Below are 9274 nucleotides of genomic sequence, written 5' to 3'. Positions count from 1 at the left end.
AGCTCCCTCTGTTCTCCGACGGGGCAGCGAGCGAACACGGCGAGAGCGAGAGAGGTAGAGAGAGGGTCAGGGGAAAGAAGCCGACTATTAGGGAGAGGTAGAGCGATGGAGATGGAGAAGGCGAGCGAGCGACCCAATGAATGATTGACTGAGCGAGAGGGTGAGCAGAGCGACGGCGGAGGGAGACGCGGAGAGAGTGCCGGAAGGACGAGCAAGGGGGGAGGTGAGCGCGCGAGAAGAAAGGAGTACACTTCTGAAGGAGAGAGTCCTCACCTTCCTCTCCACCTCTTCTCTCTTGTCATTCCTTCCCCCAGCTTTTCAGAGGCTCTTTCCTGTCATTCAGGCAACCTTGGGTGGAAGACAGCAGGCTTTTCTCTGCGGTGCCAGTTGGCGAGCAATTAGAAGGAAGCCTTCTCCAGTGCTTTGATGAGCTGGAGAGGGGGAATTCGGCAGGGGCCTCGAGGAATCCCGTCGCAACATTCCCTGATCTCCCAAGGACGTGGCGCCTTTGGGAACGACGGAATGGAAGAGCGTGGCCGTGTCTTTGTGCGCGGGTTGGCCGTTCGTGACGTCACCGCTCATGCGCTTGTCTCTTTGCGGTACACTTTTTTGTTCTTGTGGCCAGGAGAATGGGTTGAGATCTCGCGTTAGGGTGAGGCCTTGGGAGTCTATATTGACCTGACTGATAGCAGTCATACTGTGCACTGACCTCATCGCTTAGGTATACAGTAGAGGGCATTTTAACAGATGGTGGTCTTGATATGTCATGGCATGTTATGCATGTTTATGCCTCGGGCCGTTTCGCTGAACAAAGACTGGACAAGCCACCGTACAAGCGCTGCACACGACCTTGTGTTCTCCATGGACTAAGTGTACTGTCTGGTCACATGGAACAAACAAACACAACCACGAGCACTGAGCTAGCAGCTGCTAGAGCCTTCTACAGGCTAATAACAAACGCCAATCTCAACACGCATGGCCTTTAGTGGGTTTTCGACGCATTGGCAAAATGGAAATGTTCAGCACGCACGAAAACAAAATACCTCTCCAGCCTTAGGATAGGATCTGAGCTGTTATCTAAGTAGCCACAGGCCTGTCAAAGTGGCTCTCGAGTGGCTTTTAGCATTTAGGGGAGTGTGTGAGGTGAAATTGCTTGTTCCTTTATTGATCTTTCCGCTTGTATCTGTGGTGATCGTTGAAGCTCCTTGTTCCTAATTTGATCGAGAGGCAGCCACGGGGGTAGCAAAGGTCAGGAGAAGGCTCAGCGTCATCGTGATTAAGCTTTTTTCCAGGCGCCTCATTGGATGACGGAGCGCATCCGAGCAGAAATGTCAGCTAAAGCAGGGACGCTCAGCCGCGGTTGACCGGGAATGCAAATGCTAGGTTCCCACACAGTCACCCGGCGGCGTGGGAGGATAGGGATTGTGTGCGGACGCCGTCACACAACCGCATCACACACACACACACACGGGTACACACACACTCATAAATGTGCCTCTCAAACGCACATTTACACGAACCATCAAACACCCTCGTCTCTCAAGGTCACATTGATCTACACATAACACGATAAAAACCAGGCAGGACATGGCAATCCGGTGGGTTCTAATGTGGGGGAGCATATTCGCCAGGGTGGCCACAACACTGTTATCTACTTATTTACATCTGGGCTTTTTAATGAAAGACAGTGTCGGCTGCCATATTCATAATATTGAGACGAATGGTTGTGTGGCCATGAGAGTCACTACACTGATTAACGTGCCCGAGATGGGTTTTTATCTGTTGCTGTTTGATGTATGACATCTTTTTAAGGCACGGTCGAATGCAATCACAAGCTCTTTCATTGCACTGGGCCATAGACCGCTGCAGATTGCCTACTTGTTCCCAAGGGAGGTGATTCTACAGAATATATTGACTGTTGGACAGTGAGTGCTTGTGTGTGTGTGTGTGTGTGTGTGTATGTCTGCCTGTGTGTGTGTATGTGTGCATGCCTGTGTGTGTGTACTAATGGAACGAGAGCCACCCAGAGGGCAAAGGTCACATGTCTTGTAAAAGCAAGACAGGAAATGTCATTTTCTCGACACAGTTCTCAGTAATATCTCTCCCATTTCGGTGGTCCTCCGGTCGCTGCAGATCGACGGCACTGACCCAGACGTGGGAGCCACCAGAGCAGACGGCTCACATCTCACCTGCCACATTCTCCGTTTTCAACCAAAGCTCTTTCTCAGCAGCCCTCGATCACAAGCTACTAATACATTTTTTTACAGTCCCGCACTCCATAACCTTGGCTTCCGCTGTTCTGGATACTATCTTGCCTCACTCTGCTTCCAACTTCCCGTTCGCCGGTGAGCCTTTTGAGTCGTGGAATAAACGAAGGCCGTTCCTTTAGAGAGAAGTTTGGCCGGAGGGGAGAAAACAAAAAGAGGGTTGAAGTTTTCCCCCAGACCTGATTCCTTGGCAGGAAAGTGCTGCGGGCTCTGAACGCAACCTGGTCTATTGAATTGGGAGTGGTATGACCGAGGCAGGTTAAGCCCGACGGTTGCCGTTGTGGCTCTGCGGAATCTCCCCTGTGGCTGGCCTTCTCATCGCCTGTTGCTACCCTGCCGGCAAGGTACTTCCTGCCCTCTCTCAGCCATGAAAGAGCCTCTCTCCACCCCGTCTGCCTCGGCACAGCGGTGGAGGCATGTGGGAGGGCGCTGCTGTGTGCGGAGTACACACGCACACGCTCACACTCACGTGTGCGTGCGGGGACACTTCTCATACAGACACAGGGCGGGGCGCCTAAGCGCACGGCCATTCACACACAAACACTCGCCGGCTGTTACGTGAGCGGCCCGCTTGAATGGCTGTAATTATCGAACACTTCTGATGTCTCTACTGGAACTTCCTGTTCGATGGTAGCGGAGTGAAGCCTCCAATTGCCCGCTGTTGACAGTTGCATTGGTTAGATTAGGGATAAGAGCCCATGAGGAAATTGAGCATTTTTGCCTCTCCTGATTAATCTCCTAAGGTTTGGATGTTTCGTGTGTCTGTGCCCAATAATGGCATCTGCTAAATAGTCAGATGATCTGACCCTTCCAGAAGTGACAGAAACCTCACTTGGGCTGTGATTTCTGGTGGCTTCTCAATCGATATCGGTATACGAGCACATCAGAGGCTTTTAAGGCACTTCCATTACTCCTTTCCCCGGAGGGGTGGTAACAGACACAGGGGTCATACCACTCCACCACGCCCCTCCTTCACAGGCCGGCGTTAGAACACACAAGCCTGTATTTAGCGGGGGGGGGGGGTGCGGGGGGTAGCGTGAAAGCCTCGACCCCGACGTCCTCGCACCATGTCGCCAGTTGGCCTCCGTCAGACGAGAAACAACAATGGGGTCCCGCCCTTTCAAAACCCTGTCTCATCCGCCCCCTGAGGGGGAGCAAAAAAAAACCCTCCCCTCCCCCGGCCCCTCCCCAGCAGCTTCCCCACAATCGCCCCCCCTCCCCAAGGATGGATAATAACGGTATAATCCTCTTATCTGGGTCTTGTTGCTGCCCTGACCCACCGAACACCCCCCACCACTCCCCCCCCCAACACCCCAACCCATCTCCCCTCTTTCCCCACTGTGCTCAGTGGCGCCTCCCTCCAGGGGTTTCTCTGTTGGGTTCTGGGAAAGGTGTCCAATCACCCCCACACACCAACCCCCCCCCCCCCCCTCCTCCTGGTGAGGCGGGCTATTTCTGTCGCCACCCTCCTCCAGGGACAGAGACAGGCCCTGCTAGAGATGGCCTCTCGTCACGACCATGGAGGATAGGATAGTGTAACACAAGGCAGCGGGGGTGTGGATGATGATGATGATGGGGGGGGGGGGGGGGGGGGGGGGGGGGGGTCAGGCTGGAGCTAACAATAGCCGCGATGCTATCGCTACTGTACATCAGCATGGCAGCTCCTGCTGCTGTAGCCGAACAGGTCCGTAGCTAGTGCGCCCACGCACCTCGCCCGGAGGCCCCCCCCCCACCCCCCAACCCTTTCGCTAACGCGTGTTTATATTACCTCGCCGTGATGACAGGTCGCGAGGTAAAAACCAGCCCTGGTGTGATGAAGGGTCGTGGCTGGCGGGGAGTGACAGCCACCCTGACGCAGCCACGCTCAACACCGTCAGCTGAGTATGCCTCTCTCTCAGGGCCCACGTCGCAGCGCGTGATATGCAGCAGGCCCTGACAGGTGATAACTAGTCCTGTTGGGCGGAGTATCCACACAGCCCGAGGCCCCCCGTCAAACTGCTCGTCGCTCGTCCCGGTTCATCTTGCATTTCTCTGACCTACATACAGCATTTAGATCCTTAAAATATATATTTTATTGGGCTCTGGGAAGTACACCCGTATCATTCCTATCATTTATATACATACACAATTTAAATCCTGTCATATCTAAACTACTGTAGGGCTTATGGATTAGTGGCTGTTTCCAGATGAGACTCCACCCTCCAATCTCCCACAGTTTATACTACGTGTCCCACAATGCCTTACACATCTTGTGCTTAACTGTGAGTTGATACAGTCTGTATAATATAATCCAAAACTTCCAGACACGGTATTGGTTATGGGAAATTGGCGTGAAGGTCATTTATCAAGGCATTGTCAATGGCATCCTCAGAATGAGTTCAAGTCACATTTTGAACAATTGAACCAGTGCCAGGCAGTCGGGAACACTGAATGAATATGTTTACGTCATTATATCGGGTTCCTGCGTTTCAATTTATGATAGGGGACAAGCACAAATCTAATGAACCTTGATTTTACAAATGGGGAGGGTTGGTTAACGCAGAATGTTCCTTTTGTTCCTGCTTGAAGACCTGCTATTGAATTTGTAGATAATCTGGCAGGGATGAAAAGATGTCTGATCAGAAGGCTATTAGCTGCATCCCTGCTAGTCTTTAAAGTGTTTTTGCCTAGCCTTCTCTGTTCTCCTTAAGTGCGTTCAGATGAATGCTGAGAGATACACATCTTTAAATAGAGCTATGGGCGTGAGCGAAAAAAAAAAAAAAAAAAAAAAAAACTCCGCCGTAAAAACAAGTTGATCTTTGATGTTTGCGTTTTACTTACTCCTTTAAGAGAGGCCTTGATGAGATTCCAGGATCGATAAATCGCAAGGGACTCGGCGAGATCAAAAGGAGGTTCCGCCCGCTCCAAGTTTCCCCTCGCCCGCTTCCTTGGGTTCATCCCGTGTTGGTCTGGGTGTGTTCTGACGTGTGCTATACCTCTGGAGTGTGCCGCTGTTCGCTGGCGGACACGCGGTTGCATTTTTAGTGTGCCCAGAGGCCTTTTTCGAAAACATAATGATTACTCTTAAAGAAGAGCACCTCGTGGGGATGGGCAGAGTGAGGCTGTGGTTGAAAAACGATGTTCCCCACACAATTAAGCCTCCATAAAAAGACAGCGTATGATTCCCCCCTCACGGCACAGCACATACCATTTCGAATGGGTGGAGGAGAGCAGGATGGAGGATTTTTGTTCCCAAGCTCGGTTGCTTTGAGTCCAAACACGGATGAATCTTATTTCTAATCAAAGACTCTCTGCTAATGTAATAGTCAATACTCTGCGTAATACTTCACAAAGTAGCTACGCTTACGTTGGACTACTGTGTGTATACCGCCGATGGTTGCCCTTGACGTTTTAACGTTGACACGCCCTGTGATTGTTTTCTGTCATTGGCGAGCTCCAATCCCACGATTAGATGCGTCAGCATTTTAGGGGTGGACAGATGGGAGAGTTTATTCCTCCTATGTGTTTTATTTATGTGTTTATTCCACTCAGATTAAGGCCGGATATCTCCTTCTCTCCTTCCCTGAACATCTTTGGATCGGCCGTTGTAACCATGTGGGAGTGGGGGGGGGGGGGGGGGGGTTGGGGGGTGAGCTTACAAAAAAGAGCGGTACAGCAATTTCTTTTCGAATTTGATCCCCTTTTATATTAACATTGCCCTGTGAAAGCTAATTTCCTCCGGTTTGGGGGCAATCGGCTCATCGCTTCTCTAAGTCCCCAGGGAGAAGGCGGATTGCCCTTAATGGGGGCTGATGCCCTGATGCCAGAGTGCAGCCGAGGGCTCGGAGATTTGCTGTCGAGAATGCTGGTGGGGGCAAGAAGCAGGCAGGGTGTCACAGAGACTAAGGCTGGGCCAAGCCAGGGTTGGGCACAGTACGTAAAGTTCTGGCTTGCTGAGAGAGTGTATTTTAGGATTTAGGTGGCTCGTGTGTGGGGATTTTTGTTTGGGGAAACATGGGCTGGACTTGCTTTAGGACTAAGAATTTAGGACTTAATTATGTACTCTACGTGAATGGGAGGGTGGATCAAATGTGTTGTTTGAGGTCGCCCAAATATTTTAGATAGTCACTGCCAAACAATGCAGTACAAGATGTCTTCGTTCAGGTCGACATTTTGAAACCTACCGACACCCGATCCCTCCACCTCACGAAGGAGCTTGGGCACGACGTGGGCACACGGAAAGCACCGGCGATAACCTCTGAAGAGCTCATCTGAACAACAGTGAGATGTTTGCTGGTAGAAATCTCGCTTGAAAGCTCTTGGGGCCAACTGGGAGCGTCTAAATCCCCTTGCCTCCCAGCCCTCTGGAAAAAAAATCTCCAAAAGGGTGTGGGAACTGCATCTCCTTGCCAACCCTCCCAACACACCCACACACCCACCCTCCCATGCCTGTTGGATCCGGTTGATGAGGCCACCGGCACTGCCTCTGGTGTTTCAAGTCTGATTAAGCTTCTGATTCGGTTAATCCAGCTATGCCTCCGCAGCGAAAACAATGAAGCAAAACACATCCCCTCAGGAAATCTGAAAACACCAGAGGACTGCTTTCACAACTCCAGCTAGCCCCCTCCCTCATTATCTCTCCAACTGATGTAAGGAGAGAGGGGTGTGACCTCACACAGCCACACCTGGGAGGTGCATTGTGGGAGTTGAATGCCGAAAAGGATATCCGCTAACGGCGTTTTTTTTTTTTTTCCTCTCTTCGCTCCCCAACCCTAATTGATTCTAGACGAGCCTTTTCCTCCAGAATGTGGTCACCGTTAAAAGGCAAAGACCACAGCTAATAAAATGTAGGTTGGGGAAACATTATTTCTTGTTCTCCAAAGCAACAATAGAATGCATTTCCTGATTTATCGCTGGAGTGCAAGGGATGAATAGACACAGTTAATGAAGGTCAAACGACAATACACTCCTTCTCGGGTTCATTGTGAGGTTGAGTCTATTAAACCGCATCCTCCTGATCTCATTTATTTAGCGGGCTGTTTAATGAACGGAAGACATTTACTCCACACTGTGTCTGTTCTTTCGGATTATGTTTTTGTAATGAGTTCCTACCTAATTAACTTTTTTTCATCCCATGAAAAACCAGTAAATAGACTGCATTGATGGAGTGTGAGCAAACTTCAGAGACAATTTTGTACACTAATTAAAGCTTTATTGAATGTTAATAAGCAGGTGTTATACATCGTAGGTAACTTGCCGCTTCTGACTGCCTGACATTGCATCATTTGGTTTTTAAGAACAAATTATTCTGTGAAAAATTGAGGGGCAGTTTGTATGTATGCTTTAGCTGAAGCAACACCCGATTTGTTGTTCAGAGGAGCGTTGAACAATGAAAAGAGTGTTTGTTTCGTATTCCAGCTTCTACCCAAACTAAACATCCTCAGCTTGTTATTGACCTATCGCCTCCATTTTTACAAATCAGTCCTCTGTCTCTTAACACCAGCCTCCCAGTGAAGTCGAGCATTTAAAACACTGATCACTCTTCTCTCAGGAGAGATATTTAAATCCATCATGTCTTCCAGGCACAACAAGAAACGAGTACAATTAACCGAGGACCTAACTCATCTCCATCTAAATGACGGGCCCCGCGGTGAAACTTTATGGAAAAAACGCGACTGGAATTTCAAGAAGTGGAGGCATCGGAATGGGGTTTAAAAATAAAACGGGCTCATAGATCAATTACACCTGGAGGAAACTCTTGCATCTTCCCCCTGGGCAGACTACTCGCCAGGCAGAGGACGACCAGCGCCATTACTCAAAGGGATGATGTGACACAGCGCTGATTAAATATTGCGCCTCTCCACCACATTGTTTCAGGTTACGCTGGGCACCTTGGTAAATGGGCCTAAATTTTTAATTTGCTCAAGAACGGAGATCACATCTTTGGAGGATAGCATAGCTGTAATTTATTTAAGAAGAACCCCGCGGAGAGGAAGTTATTTTAGAGACAGGAAGTTGAGGGAAAGGTACCGGTGCATTGTTTTTGTTCACCACAGGGGATTTGTTTGATGTTAGTAAGTAGCCAGCGACCTTGTCTCTGAAAGTTTTCCCGTTGTGTACATTGTATTTATGTTCCGAGACCTGCTACACGGTATTTGCTTCTACTACTACGATTTGGGATTCAAATCCACGTACATTTAGCAAGAAAAAATGTCACTTTTACCATAAAACCTAGGTACTATCATCATCAGAATCCGAACCCGAATACATTTTAATGGCCAAGTAAGTGTACACAAACAAGGAATTTACTTTGTTTACACTTACTTGCCGATTAAAGGTCACTTTTACCATAACACCTGGGTACTATCATCATACCTTGACACAGAGGGGAACCCAGCTCAACTCATCTTCTTCATCTCTGGAAACAGTACAGTATCGTTCCTTAACTTCCAAGTGCAGAGCTTAAACTTTCTTGATCAACCTAATGTCCCACATCAAGGCGCTGCTATTGTCAAGGTGTTTTGTGCATGGAGGGGGAGACTTTATTTACCAAGCGGTGGGACACACGCAATGATCAGCAGTAATTTATTAAATTTGCCATCAAAGCTGCCACTTATCCACAGTGGGGAGGCCAGTGGAGGGTGGTGGGGCGCTATCATGCAGCTCATCCTTAATGAGAGCGGATTAGAGGGGATGATCCAGGCTTTACGAACCCCTGGTCCAGGGCTGGGGAGGTCAAAGTCAGTCCGGAATTCCATGCCACAAATCCCTACACCAGTAGATAATAGTAATAATAAACTAAATGACTCCAACTCAGGCTCCAGCCCCTCCCCTTCGCCACCCATTCCCCCCCCCCCCCCCCCCACCCCTGCCAATCGGCATGCGGCAAATCCCCCCCCCCCACCCTCTACCCCGTCTACCCCCCGATGAGCATAAGCACCGATTATATTTCTACGCTTATTTATTCATTCATTTAATTATTTACAAGCCGTTGCGTGTGAGGAGATAAAAAAAAATCAACATGTCTC

The sequence above is a fragment of the Osmerus mordax genome, chromosome 26 (assembly GCF_038355195.1).
Source record: "Osmerus mordax isolate fOsmMor3 chromosome 26, fOsmMor3.pri, whole genome shotgun sequence".
Classification (NCBI taxonomy): Eukaryota; Metazoa; Chordata; class Actinopteri; order Osmeriformes; family Osmeridae; genus Osmerus; species Osmerus mordax.
Note: the sequence above shows the minus strand (reverse complement) of the source record.